The sequence below is a fragment of the Chiloscyllium punctatum genome, chromosome 36 (genome assembly GCF_047496795.1).
Source record: "Chiloscyllium punctatum isolate Juve2018m chromosome 36, sChiPun1.3, whole genome shotgun sequence".
NCBI lineage: Eukaryota > Metazoa > Chordata > Chondrichthyes > Orectolobiformes > Hemiscylliidae > Chiloscyllium > Chiloscyllium punctatum.
Window position 1 is genome coordinate 70,411,548 of NC_092774.1, and position 8,024 is coordinate 70,419,571.

The 8,024-nt window shown below is 37.6% G+C and overlaps 1 long non-coding RNA gene across 1 annotated transcript in view; it reads left to right on the top strand.

The window, feature by feature from the left end:
- The window catches only part of LOC140460657 (uncharacterized), a 76,254-nt gene extending 69,084 nt beyond the window's left edge, over window positions 1-7,170 (top strand). The window contains exon 4 of the long non-coding RNA XR_011954263.1: window positions 7,003-7,170. This is a non-coding gene — a long non-coding RNA (uncharacterized lncRNA). The remainder of the gene's footprint in view (window positions 1-7,002) is intronic.
- The last annotated feature ends 854 nt before the right edge of the window (window positions 7,171-8,024 follow it).

Consider the following 8,024-nt stretch of genomic DNA (forward strand, 5'->3'; position numbering starts at 1 on the left):
ATTGGATAAATTAGGAAAGAAAAAAAGAGGAAGGTACAAGTAACAAGACAACTCATAGTAAACGAGTACGTTTTAAGCAAAGGGATAGTGGACGAAGGAAGACTAAGAATGAGAATAATGTGAAAAGGTACAGTAGAAAAAAAGGAGAATTTAAAGAAACACAAGTCCTTTATAAAACTAAAAGACAATATTTAGCAAGAACTTTAATGGGGGCCCCAGTTAAAAGCGAATGTCCCCCGAGTAAGGAAGAATTGGAAGAGTATTTTAGAAAGAGATTAACAAATTTAAACGAGAAGAATAATTTAAGAGGTTTTGTTAAATATAAAAGTCAAGGAGAGGGATCCTTAGTTGGTGCTCTGACCGGTCCTGCATCGGTGGAAGACGTTGATCGTGCCGTAAAGGCGATGGATGTGAAAACCGCTGCAGGACCGGATAGGGTATTGCTGAGGGATATAATTAAAATATTTAATAAGGACAATTTACTACTGCCGAGACTATACACCATTTGGACTAAAACCGGTAAAATTCCAGATCAATTAAAAATTAGTAGAACGGTTCTGATCCCTAAAAGTGAGCAACGAAGAAGAATTAAAAGATATAAATAATTGGAGGCCGATTACGATAGGTCCAATTTTGCTCAGGATTTTTTCTAAAATCGTAGCGAATAGGTTAAGTAAAGTCGTAAATCTTATTAAGAAAACTAAAGGATTTTACGTTACTTATAGGAATAAGATATTTATATTCAACGATAAAGTAAACTGGAAATTGAATGAAGGGGATATACAATTTATAGAACCGGGAACCACAGACAAATACTTAGGGGCTAAAATAGACCCGTGGTTAGGGATTAGTGAACTTGACTGGGAAAACCAACTGGATGCATGGATAGGGAATTTAAAAAGATCCCTATTAAAACCGTTGCAAAAGTTAAAACTTTTAAAAACATATTTTATTCCTAGGCTGCATAATTATTTAGTTTTATCAGAGGTTTCTTTTAATTATCTTAACAAATTAGATAATATTATTAAAAGCGCGGCGAAAGAGATTTTAACACCTTCCGCAATCCATCACGGACGGAGTGCTTTATGCAAAATCCCATGATGGTGGCCTGGCACTAAATCGATTGTCAACTTTCATTCTGACCTCGATTATGCGGAAATATGGAACGCTACAGAAATCCGAAGATGAGGTATTGCATGCCTCTTTTCGGTTTGAAGGTCATAGCGTAGCAGAGAGAATGTATAATCTGAGTAAGTTAAAGGTTATGGAAAACATCTGGAATCCCAATATTAATCGAGGATCTGATGAAGTGGATACTATCATTGAAAATAGTGAAGACGGGTTGGAAGAATTTGCTAACACCAACTATGCAAATTGGAGAATAATAGAACTACAGAGATGGATGGCCCTCCCTTGTCAAGGGGCAGGGATCCATTACTATAAAAATGATAGTATATCCAACAATTGGAGGAGTAAGACACAATTTTTGAAGACGTCCAAAGTGATTAATTCCATCTTGTTACGAACGAATTTATTTCCAACGCGGGCGTCATTATCATATGGCAGGCCATTTAATGTAAAAAATTGCAGAAGATGTAATGATGTCTCGGAAACAGTTGCGCATATTTCTGGATGGTGTCCATATGTGAAGAACATGAGAGTCAAGAGACACAATAGGATAGCAGAGGAGTTGGTTAAATTTGTTAAGAAAAACGGGTGGACTATATATGTGGAGCCACGAATTAAAGACGCGTCTGGGAAACTCTGGATACCAGACCTAATCTTGAAGAAGGAACAGCAGATCGTGGTGGTAGATGTACCTGTAAGATCAGATCTTCAAATAAATTCTCTCGAATCAGCTTGGGAGGAAAAGATAAAGAAATATAAACATTTGGATAAAGAGATAATGGACCTCACTGGTAGAGGAAAAATATCTTTTTAATGGGTTTGTGATGGGAGCCCGAGGGAAGTGGTACGAGAAGAATTCGGAATTGATGACAGCCCTCGGGATTGCAAGATTTAAATCATTTGCACGGAACATCACAAGCCTAACTTTATCTTTGACCCTCGAGCTTTTACGGATTTTTATGGACTCGTAACAGGTCCGATCGACGTATTTCTTTTTTTTAAATAGTATTGATTTAAATTTTCTTTTAGTTGTTTTAATAATGTTTTAATAATTTTAGTAGTATTTTAAATAGTTTGATTTTAATTTAGATTTAAATTTTAAAATTTTAGTAATAAAGTTGTATTGTTTTAGATCACTTAGGTGAATTGGTGGTGGGTAATGTTAGGTGTTAATAATTAAAGTGCACACTACACACAACAGGGGACGAGTGGTAATTCTGTCTATTGGTTGATAACTTCAGCTCATTCCGCACCTCGCTGAAATTCTGCTTCACAATGTCATTTTAATTTTTTTTTACCGTCCCCTTTTACATCTTCTGGCTGTGGTTTCGCTGGATAGGGGTATTTTACTCATCGACGAGCGACGTTAAAAACTCGAAGTGGAAACGTGCATAGTGAGTGCAACAAATAGTTGTACTTTGTCGATCACAAAGTAAGGTCGAACCTCCTCGTGGTTCCCCCTGGTAAGGGCCTGGAAGAGGAAGCTTAAACGGGAGGACAGTTTTATCTGTTGGAGGGTTTTAGTCTGGTTTTTACTGATGGTTTTACCTTGACCTTATGGCTGGTTTTACCTTGGTTTTAACCTGTAGTTTGCTTTTCTGACAGTTTCATTGTTTTATCCCGTTGTTAAAGCATTAATCTGATCAGGCCGGCTAATACGACCTAACAGAAAAGATACGAGACGGCTGGTGACCTTTTGGTCAAATTAAATTCAATTTTGGTGGAGGCGATTATGGCTAACACTGAAAATTCCAGTTGGGTGGGAAATCAGGAGAATAACCGCCCCGGACAGTTGTTATTGGTGGCACCTTGTGCCAAGTGTACTAGTCAAACATGGACTAGATAGTCTGTCTCAACTCAGACAGATGAGACCATAATTATTACTCCGGCTAGTCTGTCCTTGGGCAGGCACAAGGAAGCCGTTAAAAATGTCCAGAGTAATTCGGATAGAATTCGAATTGAAGGACTGAGAGAAGGCCCCTCTACAGCCCAGTTTATTTAACAACCGGACCTATTTTAATTCGAATTTTAAAGGGCCCACTGATTTTAGTTGTAATGGAGAATCGGAGCATAGTGAGGAGAGGAATGAAGGTACAGTTATTCACCCAGTAATTAGGGAGACTGAAAAATTAGAATTAATAATTAATTATCCCATTGATAATTTTAGTTGTAAAAAAAAATTTGTAAAAATATTTATAATACGACCGGGTTATTTAGGAAACATTTAAAAGTGTGTCGGGGGATTAAATCGATTAGAGTGAAGTGTAGTAAGTGTGGATGGGAAGGGAGCTCCCAAGCGGTAGCCTGCCACTATTCTAAGTGAAGTCTAACTAATAATAAGGAGGTTGATGAAGAGGTAGAGAGAGAGTGATAAAGTAAATTGTTGTGAACCACGCCCATTAAAATTTAAGACGGTCGGGGGGTTGAGGCAGCATGAGAGGCATGCACATCCCAATTTGAGGAATGATAAAAGGAAAAAAAAGGAAAATAGAGACCAAGGAAAAGATGGTAAATAGTGAGAAAAGTAAGAAAGGGGTATGGTCTGAGGAAGAAATTGCAAAATTACAACAATTGGACTTGGAATTAAGGGGATGTAAAAATATTAATAAGCTCATCGCGGAAAAAACAGAAACTAAAACAGCGAAACAGATTTCAGATAAGAGAAGGTTATTGAATAAAAAGAATAGAAACCGCGATGAGGATATGGACCTGGATCAGGAATTAATCCTTAATAATACGAGTGTGAATGAGGAAATAGATAATGAGGAGGTAGATGTGGAAAGGATATGTGATGGGGGAAGGCCTCTTGATAGTGATCATCAAGAGGGTCAGGGTAGGATAGATAATTTGGACCACAGTGAGAAATCACTGGAGGATTTAATTAAAATAATGGAAGATGAAATGGGTAGGAATAAAGGTAGCTTTAAGGAATATGAAGAGATTATGGATAGAATAATGGTGAAAATAGGAAAGGATAAAGAAGGTGTAACATCTAAGAAAAGGATCAAAGAAGTAGGAGTAAAATTAAAGGATAGTGGGCGAAGAAAGAGAGGAAAAGAGAATAAATGCTAAAAGAAGATACAATAGGAAAAAAGTAAAGTTTAAGGAAATGCAAGTCCTGTATAACAAGAATAGGCAACCTTTGGTGAGAACCCTAATGGGGGCTCCATCTAAATGCAAATGTCCCCTTAGTAAAGAAGATTTAGAAGAATATTATAAAGTAAGACTTTCTAAGGAAAAGGAGAAAAATAATTTAAGAGGATTTGCTAATTATGAAAAGAGAGGCGAGGAATCTGATGATGTTGTCCTGCTGGGTCCGGTGACGATAGAAGACGTCAATCAGGCTATTAAGGCGATAGACATCGATACCGTTGCTGGGCCAGACAGGATGACATTAAAAGAAATAATTAAGATATTTAATAAAGACAACACACTGCTACCTAGACTCTATACAATTTGGATTAAAGCTGGTAAAATCCCAGATGAGATGAAATGGAGTTGGACCGTATTGATCCCCAAAGTAAATGAGGAGGAGGAATTAAAGGATATAAATAACTGGAGGCCAATAACGATTGGGCCAATTATGCTGAGGTTATTTACCAAAATAATGGCGGGTAAGGTAAACAAAGTGATAAGTCTTAATAAAAGGCAAAAAGGTTTTATGACTGGCGTACAGGGATGAAGAAAATACTAAAATTTTAGAAAATATTATCAAGGGATCTAAAAGAAAAGGAAAGATTTAGCAGTGGTCTTTGTAGACCTCGCCAAGACATTCGATACGGTAGGTCATTAGTTAATTTTAACAGCTCTTAGGAGACTCCAACTCCCGGTATTATTTATTAAATTAATAGCAAATTTATATGAGAATAATTTTACACAGATCGAGGGTTTTAATTGTAGAACAGAAAGAATTAAAATTTTAAGAGGTGTCAAGCAAGGGGATGCTTTGTCACCAATTCTTTTTAATATAGTGATGGATCCTCTTATCGCAACCATCGAAGAAAGGAAAAAAGGAATAGTTCTAGGATCAGATGGGAAAAGCTATCACTGCACTACTTTAGTATTTGCAGATGACATAGCGTTAGTTAGCGAATCATATGAGGGAATGAGATACAATTTAAAACTAGTCAAAAAATTCTATACTAATACGGGAATGGAGGTAAATGTCAAAAAGACTAAAGGGTTTTATTTTACTGTTAAAAATACAACAATTATTTATAATGACACAGCTAATTGGAAATTCAATGACGGAAATATTCAATTTATAGAACCAGGTCAAACAGATAAGTATTTAGGTGCTAAAATAGACCCGTGGATTGGCATTAGCCAATCAGACTGGGAAGGTCAGTCAGAAAATTAGATTAGTAACTTAAAAATATCGCCCCTAAAACCTTTACAAAAATTAGAGCTTTTAAAAACCTATTTTATACCTAGATTGTATTATTATTTATTATCAGAATCCTCAATTAACTATCTTAACAAATTAGATATCATAATTAAAAATGCTGCAAAAGAAATATTACACCTTCTGCAGTCGGTCACGGATGGCGTTTTATATACTAGATACCGTGACGGAGGCCTTGCTTTAAAGAGATTGGCGACCTTCATCCCAATTTCGATCATGAGAAAATTTGGGATGCTCCACAGATCCTCAGATGAAATTTTGCATGCCTCATTTCATTTTGAGGGTGAAAGTGTAGCGGAGAAGATGCGTAAATTGAGCAAATTGAAGAAGTTGGAATTGATTTGGAACCCAAATATTAATCGACAAGTGGGAGAAAATGGTACTATCGGGGAAGACAGAGAGGAGGAGTTGGAAGGGTTTAGCAACACCAATTATTGGAACTGGAGATCAACGGAAATTTATAGATGGATAGCCCTCCCATGTCAAGGAGCTGATGCTCATTACTATAAAAACGATAGTATTTCGAATAATTGGTTGAAGGTCCAATTTATGAAGACATCTAAAGTAATTAGTTCAATTTTATTGAGGACTAATCTATTTCCGACAAGGGCATCCTTGTCATATGGAAGGCCTTTTAATGTTAAATCCTGCAGAAGATGTAATGCAACTTCAGAGACGTTGGCACACATCTTGGGATGGTGTCCCTATGTTAAGAATACGTGAATAAAAAGACACAATAGGGTGGCAGAAGAGTTAACTAAATTTGTTAGGAAGAATGGGTGGACAATCTTTATAGAGCCAAGGATCAAGGAGAAGGTAGGGAAATTATGGATCCCTGATCTAATTTTTCAGAAAGATCAGCAAATAGCTGTAGTAGATGTAACAGTAAGGACGGACCTTCAAATTAACTCCTTGGAAGGAGCATGGGAAGAGAAGACAAGTAAATATAAACATCTAAAGGATGAGATAATGGACCTCATGGGAAGAAGAAACGCATCCTTCCATGGTTTTGTGATAGGTGCCAGAGGGAAATGGCTGGAAAAAAAAAGAGCTCAAAAAGCCTCGGGATCCTGAAATTTAAATCTTTCGCTCACAACATCACAACCCTTGTCTTGTCTCTGACCCTTGAACTGCTGCGAATTTTTATGGACTCATAAGTTCTCCTTACGGCATAATTTAATAACTTTTTAGGAATTTTTAACTGTAGAATTTTAAATAGTATTTCTTGTTTTAATTAATTTTAGATATTTTAACTTTTAAAATCTTTTTAAGATGTTTTTAGTAATAAAGTTTGGTAGATTTTAGTTCACATAAATAATTGGTGGTGGGTAATAGGTGTAATAAATAAAGTGTATGCTCAACAGAACAGGTGATGAGTGGGTAAACACTGTTTAATGGTTGATTAACCCAGCTCATCCCTCCCCTTGCTGAGTCCTGATTCAACATTGTAGTTTGTTGTTTCCCTTAAGATCATCTGGCTGTGGTTTCGCTAGAGAGGGGTATTCACGCGTCGACGACTGACGTTAAAACTCAAAAAAGGACACAATCCATCGCATATGGGGAGTGCATCAAGTACTGCTGAGAACGATTTGGGGAAGCAAAAAAAGTGTGTAAATCCAGGATGAACCTGCAATGTAGTTGGGGTAAGAGTCATGGCTTAAAATATTCCTACATAAAGACTCTAAGAGAATAAATGAATCAAGAAAAGGGTTCGGTAAACCCGCGTGGTATTTGAGCAAAACTCAAGGGAAAGGATTGCCGTCTCCAGAGTGCTTAAGAGACAGCGAGTTTAAGGGTGATTTTAGACTTGGAGCCACCATTAGTTGAGTTGGACTCGCCAAAGACGTACCGGGTACGTGGTTTCTTGGTTTACGAAAACTAAGGCATTGAGGCAGATGCGTTAAATGTGAGAGGGGACCTCCGGAGGTAAAAAAAAGTCAAAGGAAAAAGATAACGGTACCACCAGAGAGAGCGAGCGAGCTGAACACTTTTCCAGTAACGCTGAAAATGGGCTCCTGCAAGATCAAACAAAAGGAGAGTCCACACTGGACTTGGAATGCCCAACCAGAAATACAATACATGCTAAATAATTACGGACCAGAGTCTGTAAAGAAGTTAGTATTGTGAATTAAGGAATGTGGTTTTCCGGAGGGAGGAACTTTTAGTAAAAGGCAGTTGGAAATATTGAGGTCGAGGTTGGAGGAGAGAGGGGAGGAGAAAAGGAAGGGAAAAATGGAACCAGTGAATTGGAGTGCTTAGAACATGTGGAAGGCTGAGGCTGATATCAGGGAAAGGAAATCTCAAGTCAAAGATAGATCAAATACACGTGCAAACACCAGCACACATGCAGACGCACGTGGAAAACATACTAATGAAGCTGTGCAGTGCCTTAAATCTGTTTCAGATCCTGACCTTGATGACTGCCCTCCAAGACCTACAGCCCCCCCATGAGATCCACCTGGCGACGGTCTCAAATCAGCAGCTATCGCCT